This window comes from Moschus berezovskii, chromosome Y (assembly GCF_049115385.1).
Source record: "Moschus berezovskii isolate FMDL1 chromosome Y, NW_MosBer_1.0, whole genome shotgun sequence".
In the NCBI taxonomy this organism is placed as follows: domain Eukaryota; kingdom Metazoa; phylum Chordata; class Mammalia; order Artiodactyla; family Moschidae; genus Moschus; species Moschus berezovskii.
The window spans coordinates 32,096,965-32,109,030 of NC_142489.1; positions in this window are offsets into that span (position 1 = coordinate 32,096,965).

A 12,066-nucleotide genomic window follows, 5' to 3' on the forward strand; every position below is an offset into this window, starting at 1 on the left:
GAGATCTCTTGTTTTTCCTAATCTGTTGTTTTCCTCTATTTCTTTGCATTGACCACTGATGAAATCTTTCTTATCTTTCCTTGCAATTCTTTGGAATTCTGCATTCAGATGCTTATATCTTTTTTTCTCTCTTTTGCTTTTTCCTTCTCTTCTTCTCACAGCTATATGTAAGGCCTCCTCAAGCAGTCATTTTGCTTTTTGCATTTCTTTCCCTTGGGGATGGTCTTGGTCCCTTTCTCCTGTACAATGTCACGAACCTTCATCCATAGTTCATCAGGCAATCTATCTATCAGATCTAGTCCCGTATATTTCTCATTTCTTCTTTATAATCATAAGTGATCTGATTTCGGTCATATCTGAATGGTCTAGTGGTTTTCCCTACTTTCTTCAATTTCCGTCTGAATTTGGCAATAGGGAGTTCATGATCGGAGCCACAGGCAGCTCCTGGCCTTTATACTAACTGTATAGAGCTTCTCCATCTTTGGCTGCAAAGAATATAATCAATCAGATTTCGGTTCTGACCATCTGGTGATGTCCATGTGTAGAGTCTTCTTCTCTTGTGTAGTTGGAAGAGGGTTTTTGTTATGTCCAGTGTCTCCTCTTGGAAAAACTCTATTAGTCTTTGTTTGCCCTGCTTCATTCCGTGCTCCAAGGCCAAATTTGCCAGGTGTTTCTTGATTTCCTACTTTTGCATTCTAGTCCTCTATAATGAAAAGGACATCTTTTTGGGGTGTTAGTTCTAAAAGGTCTCGTAGGTCTTCATAGAATCATTCAACTTCGGCCTCTTCAGCGTTACTGGTTGAGGCATAAGCTTGGATTACTGTAATATTGAATGTTTTGACTTGGAAATGAACAGAAATCATTCTGTCATTTTTTACGATTGCATCCAAGTCATGAATATCGGACTTTCTTGTTGACCATCATGGCTCCTCCATTTCTTCTAAGGGATTCCTGCCCACAGTAGTAGATATAATGGTCATCTGAGTTAAATTCACCCATTCCAGTCCATTGTAGTATGTTAGGTCTTTTTGCGGGATAGATCTCCCTCTCTTTCCACCCCTCATCCCCTTACCTAGCTATCACACAGTTAAAGTTGTTTTCTCATGATAGCTCCATCAGATTGCCCTCAGGGCATTCAGGCCTGGTCCTTACACTAAGCAATGTAGCCCATTCTTCACTGTTCAGCCTCCTTTTCCCTGGTGGTAGATGCGAGTGTCTGTGGGTACTTCTCTGCTGGGTGTTGTTGTTAGCCACATAATCTGTGGGGTTTTTGTATGTATATATGTATATATGTGTTTTTCCTCCGAGGTTCGTTGCCCTCTGAGATTCCAAATCTCCACACAGATCTGCCGGAGAGAGGGTTTCTGGTATTTGGATACTGCTCCACTTTAAGACTCCCTTTCTGGGATGGATCTCCATCACTAACTCTTTTTTCTCTCCTTTTATCTTTTATATTCTGTTCTACCTCCTTTGAAGAAAATTGACCCCATTTCTGGGTGTCTTTTGTCCTCTGCCAGTGTAAAGAAATTGTTTTGTGCAATTTGCTCAGTGTTCAAATGTTCTTTGAATGTATTTGTGGGAGAGAAGGTGGTCTCCCCGTCCTATTCCTCTGCCATCTTAGGATTGCACCCCTTACCCCCCACTGATTTTAAACTATGATAAGTTGGCTGACATTGAATAGGGAGACAAGGAAATTCTAGTACATTCCTATATAGACTACGGGAATCTCTCTATAATTTTACTGACATTCACCTTAATAATACAGAAGGATAAATTAATCTAAAAATAGATTTCTCTCTCATTTGGCTCCAGATGTCTTCCATAATTTATGAAAACAAATAATTGTACAAAATTAATCCTTAGAAAGTTATGACCAACCTAGAAGGCATATTAAAAAGCGGAGACATTATTATGCCAAACAAGGTCCGTCTAGTCAATGCTATGGTGTTTCCAGTGGTCAGGTATGGATGTGAGAGTTGGACTGTGAAGAAAGCTGATAGGCAAAGAATTGATGCTTTTGAACTGTGCGGTTGGAAAAGACTCTTGAGAGTCCCTTGGACTACAAGGTGATCAAACCATTGCATTCTAAAGGAGATCAGTCCTGGGTGATCATTGCAAGGACTGATGCTAAAGCTGAAACTCCAATAATTTGCCCACGTCATGTGAAGAGTTGACTCACTGTAAAAGACTCTGGTTCTGGGAGGGGTTGGGGACAGGAGGAGAAGGGGCCACAGAGGATGAGATGGCTGGATGTGATCACCGACTCGATGGGCATGAGTTTGAGTGAACTGCAGGAGTTGGTGATGGACAGGGAGGGGTCGCAAAGAGTTACAACGGAGCTACTGAACTGAACTGAAACCTTGAACAACTGTTGCAAACATTTCAGATGCTATATCATTGTAAAGAATATAGGGAGGAAAACAGAGATAAAAAATTCAGCAAAAAACTGAAGCCCCAACAATGTCTGTTAGAACTGTCTGAAACAGCCTGAGAAAAATAATCAGAGGGATTCAGGTGAAAAGAGATGGGCTTGCTATTACTGTGGAAAGGATGGGCATCTCCAGAGGGATTCCGTTCAGGCATCCAAGACACCTCTGGCTCCCTGTCTTGTCTGCAAAAGACCACACTAGAGAGAGACTGACCTCTGAGATATAGGCCCCAGTCATAAAACTCTCAAGAGGATTGGGAGCACACAAAAGCCCTCATCTTAATAATATCTTAAGAACACCATGTATTAAGCACGGTGCGGGGACTAATCTGTTGATTCCTTTTGGAAACCACGGCAAGTTTCTCTGTACTCACTGAAGCCTCTGGTCCAATTTCCTCCCATTCAATGTTATAATGGAGCTGTCAGGATGAGCCAAACGCTGTTATTTCATTCATCCATTAAGCTGCAACTCGGATTCTTTGTTATTTCCTCATGGGTTCCTAATAATGCCAGAGCCTCTCTTATCCCTTTGGGGAGGAATATGCTGATCAAGGTCCAGGCCTCTGTTTTCATAATATGGAACCCTTTTTTTAATATGGACAATAATGTAAATGTTAGGGTGTGGGCTGATGGGAAAAGTATGGGTCCAGCGCAAAAGCTGTTCCTGTTGTTACCAACCTCAAAGACCCTGTGTATACCATGCTCAAAGACCTCTTTTCATGTCAAAAGCAGTATCCATTACAGCCTGAGTTTAAGGAATGGACAAAATCTTACTGTACTGACTTCTCATGATGTAAGAGGGATCTTAAACTCTACAAGTCAGAGCAACAGTGGCTCCATTTTCAAAACTTTTGTAACTGAAGGAGTGTCAAAAGTTATTTGAATAGAATATCACTAAACCAACTCCCATCTTCAGGAAAGGTAGAAAAAGTGTAACGATATCATTAAGAGGCATCTACATAATCTAACTCAGGAAACAGAGAACCATTAGTTGAAAATTTACCCGTACCTTTAACGAAGGCTCAGACTCCCCACTCCCCTGCAAAAAAAAAAAAAAAAAAAAAAATGGATTTTCTCAATGACACACCAATTTTATGCACAGATATTAGCATAGGTCCTCAAGCTATAGAATTAACTATGTGACTCAGGTTTTCAGCTTTTCAACCTCCTCATCAGTTGAAGGCGGCCTCCCATGTTGGGATTCTCCAATTCAAGGAAAGGCCTTTTTTCAACTCTGTGAATGACTTCAACACAAAAATTCTATGTGACAATTCTTGATCTGAAGATACCTATAAATCCTAAAATGGACTCATGTAACTATGGATATAATGTAACTCTTGATTTTGATTGGGTTTTAATTTGGTTTAATGACTATTTTATATTTCATCTCTAACTTTATAACAGGGTTTGTTTCTAACTGTGTGAAAGTTTTTAAGTCACAAATGTACAGTCTGCTACAATTACTGCAGCCTCTCCCAAATATTACTTGGCACCTCTGGACCACAGACTCAATATGAGGGTTAGAAGAAATGCTGATAAATTTAGGGATGAAGCCCCATCACTTCAGGAAGTACTTATGGAATGAAAATGACACCACTTTTCCTTGGCAAAGTAATTCTCCCAAAAAAGAAAAGAGGAGAAAAAGACAATCAATTCATCAATTCATTTCGTTTCAGTTCAGTCGCTCAGTAGTGTCCGATTCTTTGCGACCCCATGAATCACAGCAGGCCAGGCCTGCCTGTCCATCATCAACTTCCGGAATTCATTCAAATTCAAGTCCATCCAGTTGTTGATACCATCCAGCCATCTCATTCTTTGTCGTCCCCTTCTCCTCCCACCCCCAATCCTTCCCAGCATCAGAGTCTTTTCCAGTGAGTCAACTCGTCACATGAGGTGGCCAAAGTATTGGAGTTTCAGCTTCAGCATCAGTCCTAACAATGAAAGCCAGGATTGACCTCCTTTAAAATGGACTGGTTGGTTCTCCTTGCAGTCCAAGGGACTCTCAAGAGTCTTCTCCAGCACCACAATTCAAAAGCATTAATTTTTCAGTGATCAGCCGTCTTCACAGTCCAACTTTAACATGCATATGTGACCACCGGAAAAACCTTAGCCTTGACTAGACGGACCTTTGTAGGCAAAGCAATGTCTCTGCTTTTTAATGTACTATCTAGGTTGGTCATAACTTTCCTTCGAAGGAGTAGGCATTTTTAATTTCATGGCTGCAATCAGCATCCTCAGTGATTTTTGAGCCCCCAAAACTAAAGTCTAACACTCTTTCCACTGTTTCCCCATCTATTTCCCATGAAGTGATTTAACCAGATGCCATGATCTTTGTTTTCTGAATATTGAGCTTCAAGCCAACCTTTTAACTGTCTTCTTTCACTTTCTTCAAGAGGCTTTTGAGTTCCTCTTCACTTTCTGCCATAAGGGTGGTGCCATCTGCAAATTTGAGGTTATTGATATTTCTCCCGGAAATCTTGATTCCAGCTTGTGCTTCTTCCAGCCCAGCGTTCCTCATGATGTAATCTGCATATACGTTAAATAAGCAGCGTGACTACAGAACCTTGACATACTCCTTTTCCAATTTTGAACCAGTCTGTTGTGTCATGTACAGTTCTGTTTCTTCCTGACCTGCATATAGGTTTCTGAAGAGACAGGTCAGGTGATCTGGTATTCCCATCTTTTTCAGAATTTTCCACAGTTTATTGTGATCCACACGGTAAAAAGTTATGGCATAGTCAATGAAGCAGAAATAGATGCTTTTCTGGAATTCTCTTGCTTTCTCCATGATCCAGCTGATGTGGCAATTTGAACTCTGGTGCCTCTGCCTTTTCTAAAATCTGCTTGAACATCTGTGAGTTCACGATTCACATATTGCTGAAGCCTGGCTTGAAGAATTTTGAGCATGACTTTACTAGCGTGTGAGATGAGTGCACTTGTGCGGTCGTTTGAGCATTCTTTGGCATTCCCATTCTTTGTGACTGGAATGAAAACTGACCTTTTCCATCTGGTGGCCGGTGCTTAGTTTTCCAAATTTGCTGGCATACTGAGTGCAGCACTTTCTCAGCATCATCTTCCAGAATTTGAAATAGCTCAACTGGAATTCCTTCACCTTCACTAGCTTTGTTCGTAGTGATACTTTCTAAGACGGAATTGACTTCACATTCGAAGATGTCTGGCTCTGGGTGAGTGATCACGCCATCGTGATTATCTTGGTCGTGAAGATCTTTTATGTAGAGTTCTTCCGTGTATTCTTGCCACCTCTTCTTAATATCTTCTGTTTCTGTTAGGCCCATACAATTTCTGTCCTTTATCGAGCCCATCTTTGCATGAAATATTCCCTTGGAAACTTTAATTTTCTTGAAGAGATCTCCTGTTTTTCCTAGTCTGTTGTTTACCTCTATTTCTTTGCATTGATTGCTGAGAAATGTTTTCATATCTCTCCTTGCTATTCTTTGGAACTCTGCATTCAAATGCTGATATCTTTCCTTTTCTCCTTTGTTTTCACTTCTCTTGTTTTCACAGCTATACGTAAGGCCTCCTCAGACAGCCATTTTGCCTTTTGCATTTCTTTTCCATGGGGATGGTCTTGGTCCCTGTCTCCTGTACAGTGTCATGAATTTTCATCCATAATTCATGAGGCAATCTATCTATAAGTTCTAGTCCCTTAAATCTATTTCTCACTTCCACTGTATAATCATAAGGAATTTGATTTTGGTCATATCTGAATGATCTAGTGGTTTTCCCTACTTTATCCAATTTCCGTCTGAATTTGGCAATAAGGAGTTCCTAATCTGAACCACAGGCATCTCCTGCTCTTGTTTTTGCTAACTGTATACAGCTTCTCCATCTTTGGCTGCAAAGAATATAATCAATCTGATTTCAGTGTTGACCATCTGGTGATGTCCATGTGTAGAGTCTTCTCTTGTGTTGTTGGAAGAGGGTGTTTGTTATGACCAGTGCCTTCTCTTGGCAAAATTCTATTAGCCTTTGCCCTGCTTCATTCCGTGCTCCAAGGCCAAATTTGCCTGTTACTCCAGGTGTTGCTTGACTTCCTAATTTTGCATTCCAGTCCCCTATAATGAAAAGGACATCTTTTTTTGCGTGTTACTTCCAAAAAATCTTGTATGTCTTCATAGAATTGTTCAACTTCGGCTTCTTCAGTGTTACTGGTTGGGGCATAGGTCTGGATTACTGTAATATTCATTGGTTTGACTTGGAAATGAACAGAAATCATTCTGTCATTTTTAAGATTTTATCCAAGTCCTGCATTTCGGACTGTCTTGTTGACCATGATGACTCCTCCATTTCTTCTAAGGGATTCCTGCCCACAGTAGTAGATATAATGGTCAGCTGAATTAAATTCACCCATTACAGTCTATTTTTGTTCACTGATTCCTAGAATGTCTACGTTCACTCTTGCCGTCTCCTGTTTGACCACTTCCAGTTTGCCTTGTTTCATGGACCTAACATTCCAGGTTCCTATGCAATATTGCTCTTTACAGCATCAGACCTTGCTTTTATCTCTAGTCACATCCACATTTGGGTATTGGTTTTGCTTTGGCTCCATCCCTTCATTTCTTTTGGAGTTATTTCTCCACTGATCTCCAGTAGCTTACTCGACACCTACCGACCTGGGGAATTCCTCATCCAGTATCCTATCATTGTGCCTTTCAAACTCTTCATGGGGTTCTCAAGGCAGGAACTGAAGTTGTTTGCCATTCCCTTCTCCAGTGGACCAAATTCTGCCATGGTCCATGTGATCAGATCAACTAGGAGTATAATAAGTCCAGAGGCCCTGAGGAGGGGAAAGAGTTTGAGGTTCTTGAAGAGGAAATAGACGCCTGGCATTCTCACGGAGTAGGAAAGGACAATCTCTTTATTTTTATTATTATTATTCCTTAAACAACACTGTATCCAGCTTGAGAACAGAAAACATTCTGACTAAACGATATTAAAATGTATACTATGATAGTGGGTCTGGTAGATTTTAATCCTACTACCTTAAAATGTAAATTATGGATGGCCTGGTTAACTTTTTTACAACCTTGAGTAATTCTGTGGATTTATTTTAATGACGAAATGAAATAGTATATAGCTCTCTTAGACTAGTCAGTGGGCACTCTCTGTCCCCCTTCTGATGTCTATGTCAGAATTCTCTGTCTCGTTTCATTCTTGGATAAAATTCTGCTACACACAAGCTCATGGATAATCAAGTGTGATCCCTGTACCCGAAACAAAACCTGTTTCTTCAGAGATCAAGAATCTGACATTGTTCACAATAAGCTAGTAATTATCAATCTTCCCACTGTTCCTTTTATTCAGTCACATTGAACTTTCAGTCTTTGTTCTGTTCTTCTTGGTCTCGCTGCCTGTGAATCTGCCATTCTTGTGCTCCCCGTGATTTTTTTTTTTTGTTAATGGCCTTTGAGATATGATTTTAAATTACTCATGAAATTTTCTTCTCACTTTACAGATTGTTATAACATTACTATTTTAGTTGAGCTGTTCAATTTGTTTGATACACTGTGGACTCCAATTTGAATAATCACTCAGAGCCCATGTCTATTTTTCATTTTGATTTTACTCGCCTTGCTTCGGGAGTAGAGGTCTGTATTTAGAAAAAAAAAAGTCTGAATAAGGACTTATGGGATCAATAAAAAACACGTTTATTAAACATATTCATCTTAAGAAATTCTGGATGGAAGCAAGATTGTTAAGATCCTAACCCTCTGAAAAAGTAGACATAATTTACAAATTAAAATCACCAACAATGGGTGTCCTTCCCAAGATCAGCTAAAAATAAATGTCATCATCTTCTAAGGAAAACATATTTTTCAATGACTTTTGTGGACAAGGAACCTAAAAAAGGAAAACAGAGAGATTTCAGAGGTCTCCATCAGGGATAGTAAATGGCAGAAAGAGCAACGTGTCTCATTAAGAGAAATTGATGCTAGAGTATGAATGTTTTTCCCTTTCCTATTTTGGGGAATGGTATGCATTTTCTATTCTGTGGTGGGAACATTTTCCATAAGAATCCCTTAAATCAGCATCCATGATTGCTGTTGATGGGACTTAATGGTGAAGATTTTCAGGAGACATGTAATGAGAGAATCAAGATAAAGCAGTGGAAAAGCAAGTAAAATCTCAACTGGAAACCAAATTATATTACACTTTATCTCACTTTTTATTCAGTCATTTCCTTCCATGTTATCCCTGTCAAAATTTTACCAATGGAAATGGGATTTTCTCCTCTCAGATGAGGCGACTTTCATGTAACCAAAGGCAGTTTTCCAGAATAAGAAGTCTTTTACATGTATTAGTGGCCAAGATTTGTAAAGTTGAATGTTGCCTAATTTTTAAAGGAACGTTTTTGCTATAATATTAAAGAGGAATAGTCTGGTACAGTTTTCCCAGCAAGCCACATTGGGTGAGTTCTCTTTTTCTTTCTTTTTCTTTTTCGCCATTGGTCTTCCTGTTTATTGCATGAGTCAGAGTCTACCTCTGATCTCTGGACCACTATACTTTTCCAGTAAGCCACCCATACCAAAGTACTAACAGAGTGGGAAAGTGTTAGTGGCTTAGACGTGTCTGATTTTTGTGACTCCAAGGACTGTACTGCCCCTCATCCCCCCCAACCCCAGATTCCTCTGTCCCTGGAATTTCCCAAGCAAGAACACTGGTGTGGGTAGCAATTTCCTTCTTCAGGAGATCTTCCTGACCAGGGATTGAACCAGGGTCTCCAACATTGCAAGCAGATATTTTTTGTGTCTGAACTGTACAGGTCAATGACAATGAGGACTCCACTGACTAACCACCATACTCAAAGTTCAAGATCCTTGGCGCAATTCTACTGAATGGTTATTTGATGACGGCTTCTACTAATCCAGGCTGTAAGATCAACCTTCTCTAAACTGCATACCCTGTTACAATGGGAGCTGCACAAAGCTAAATATTTATGAGTTGGAAGGCTTCTAAGGAGCAAAATAGTCAAATGTTTGCTATTGAAAATAGCCAAACATAAAATAATTTAGAAGTTATAGGAAGATGTCTTGATTATAAAGATTGCAGGAAAAAGAAAAATTAGAAATCAGAGTTTTGCAGGTCCACATTCATTCCATAAATCAACTTGAATAGTTTAAATTTTGTCTGTTGTATACAATGTCATCTGAGGAAGAAAAGGTTAAAGCTTAGAGGTGAACAACTGATAAACTAATCCAATACCTTATGTATATAGGTGAAGAAACTGCCATATAAATGAAGTTGCTTGTTAAAGTCCAGCAAGCTTTTAGTATGAGGCTTCCTCAGACAATGTTGACCTGAAGAAATTGCAGCAAATTCTGAAGCTATTGTTAGGATTACATTTCCATAAGAATGGATAACGAAGTACACGAAGCAAACTGACATTGTGTATAAGCAGCTGTTTTCATTGACATCATTATCCTTAATTCTTCTGTATTCTCCTCAGCATCAGTATCAGTAGCTGTAGTATAACTGTCACTAATCACATTCAGATTAGGCACCGTTTTTGTTTTTTATTTTTTCATTCAGTTCAGTCACTGAACCGTGTCTGACTCTTTGTGACCCAATGGACTGCAGCATGCCAAACTTCCCTACCACACCAACAATGGTCAGATCCTGCTTATACTGAGAGCCACAGAGTCAATGATGTCGTCCCACCATCTCATCTTTTGTCATATTCTCCTGCCTTCATTTTATTTTCAGCATCATGGTATTTTGTAAATTGTCATTTCTTCACATCAGGTGTCCAAATAATGAAGTTTCAACTTCAGCATCAGTCCTTCCAAAGAATATTCAGGACTGATTTTTTTTTTTTTTTTAATGATTGACTAGTAGGATCTCCTTTTGTTCAAGGGACTCACAAGAGTATTTTCTAACAGAACAGTTCAAAAATATTAATTGTTTTGTGCTCAGTTTTTATTATATTCGAACTCTTACATCCATACCTGACTACTGGGAAAATCATAGCTTTAAGCCGATGGATTTTTATCAGCAAAAATTGTCTCGGCTTTCTAATATGATATTTAGGTTGGTTATAACTTTTCTCTCAAGGAGGAAGTGACTTAATTTCAGGGCTACAGTAAGTGTCTGTCGTGATTTTGTAGCCCAAGGAAATAAAGTCTGTCACTGTTTCCATTTTTTCCCATCTATTTGCCATGAAGTGATGGTACTGGATGCTATGATCTTCATTTCTTGCAAGTGGAATTATAAACTGGTTTTTTCACTTTACTCTTTCACTTTCATCAGGAGGCTCTATAGTTCCTCTTCAGTTTCTGCCATAACGGAGGTTTCATCTGAGTGTCTGAGGTTATTGATAATTCTTCAGGTAATCTTTATTCCAGCTTGTGCTTTATTTAGCCTGGCACTTTGCATGATGTACTGTACATATATGTTAAATAAGCAAAGTGACAATATTTCTTGACATATCCCTTTTGCAGGTTTTGATCCGTCTGTTGTTCCACCTCTGGTTCTGTTTTACTTCTTGACCCACATACAGACTTCTCAGGAAGCAAGGAAGGGGATCTGGCATTACCATTTCTTGAAGAATTTTCCACAGATTTTTTCATCTACACAGTCAAAGGCTTTGATGTCATCAGGAAACCAAAAGTAGATTTTTTTTTTTCTGGAATTCTCTTGCTTTTGCTATGACCTAGCAAATGCTGGCAATTTATCCCTGGTTCCTCTGCCTTTTCTAAATTCAGATTGAACATCTGGACTTTTACATTATGTTAAGGCTCTAAATGTCTAGTGTAGATTTCTTTGATGAATATGTCATAGATGAGCAGTATACAATGTATTTTTCAGGCTTCTCACCCTACCTGTGGCTATTCATCAGAAAAAAAAACAATCTATATATGCCTATGTCAGGAATGTATAAGTGCTATGAATAAGTGAAATAAAGTACTATTCACATTTTTTTAAGCCTTTGTCTTAATAGAAGAGATAGTGAATAATGATTGTAATGAATATGTGTAATATATATATATATATATATAGAGAGAGAGAGTAGTCACACTATAGATGCTGATATATTTGGGGAAGCTTATAAATGTTTCAGAAAGCTTCTGAAGATGAAATTACACCTGAATAAGGCATTAAAAAAATCAGCATTTGGTAGGAGAAATTGTGAAAGAAGTGAAGGGCAATTCAGGCAAAATGAAGGACGCTGATAAGGCACAGAACAGGGGAAGAATAAAACATGGAGCTTAAGGGAGCCTGAATGACTGGTCATGTGTGGAAATGTGCAGTGAGCAGCGATGTCAGACATGATTAGAAACATCTTATCGTTTAGGTGTGAAACTCATCAGGAATGCTTAAGTGGAGGAGGATTATGTTCTGATGTCTCTTCTGTGCAGTTAAAATGTTAATAAGCACACTTTCCAGGGCCCTATCTGCTTTAGTCTTGTAACGTTGTATTTTCAGTTTGCCTGGAATTCGTAGTACGAATGGAGGAGACTGCTGCTTGGCCAAGTCCATACTCCAGCACATACATTAGCTCTAGCTTCATGGCAGTAATCTAGTGGTATTTTCTCCTCCCTGAACATTTCTTAGAGGGATAGCATAAAATGTGGAATAGGTAAAAGGACCTAGTGGGGAACATGTTGAAGGCATCTTTG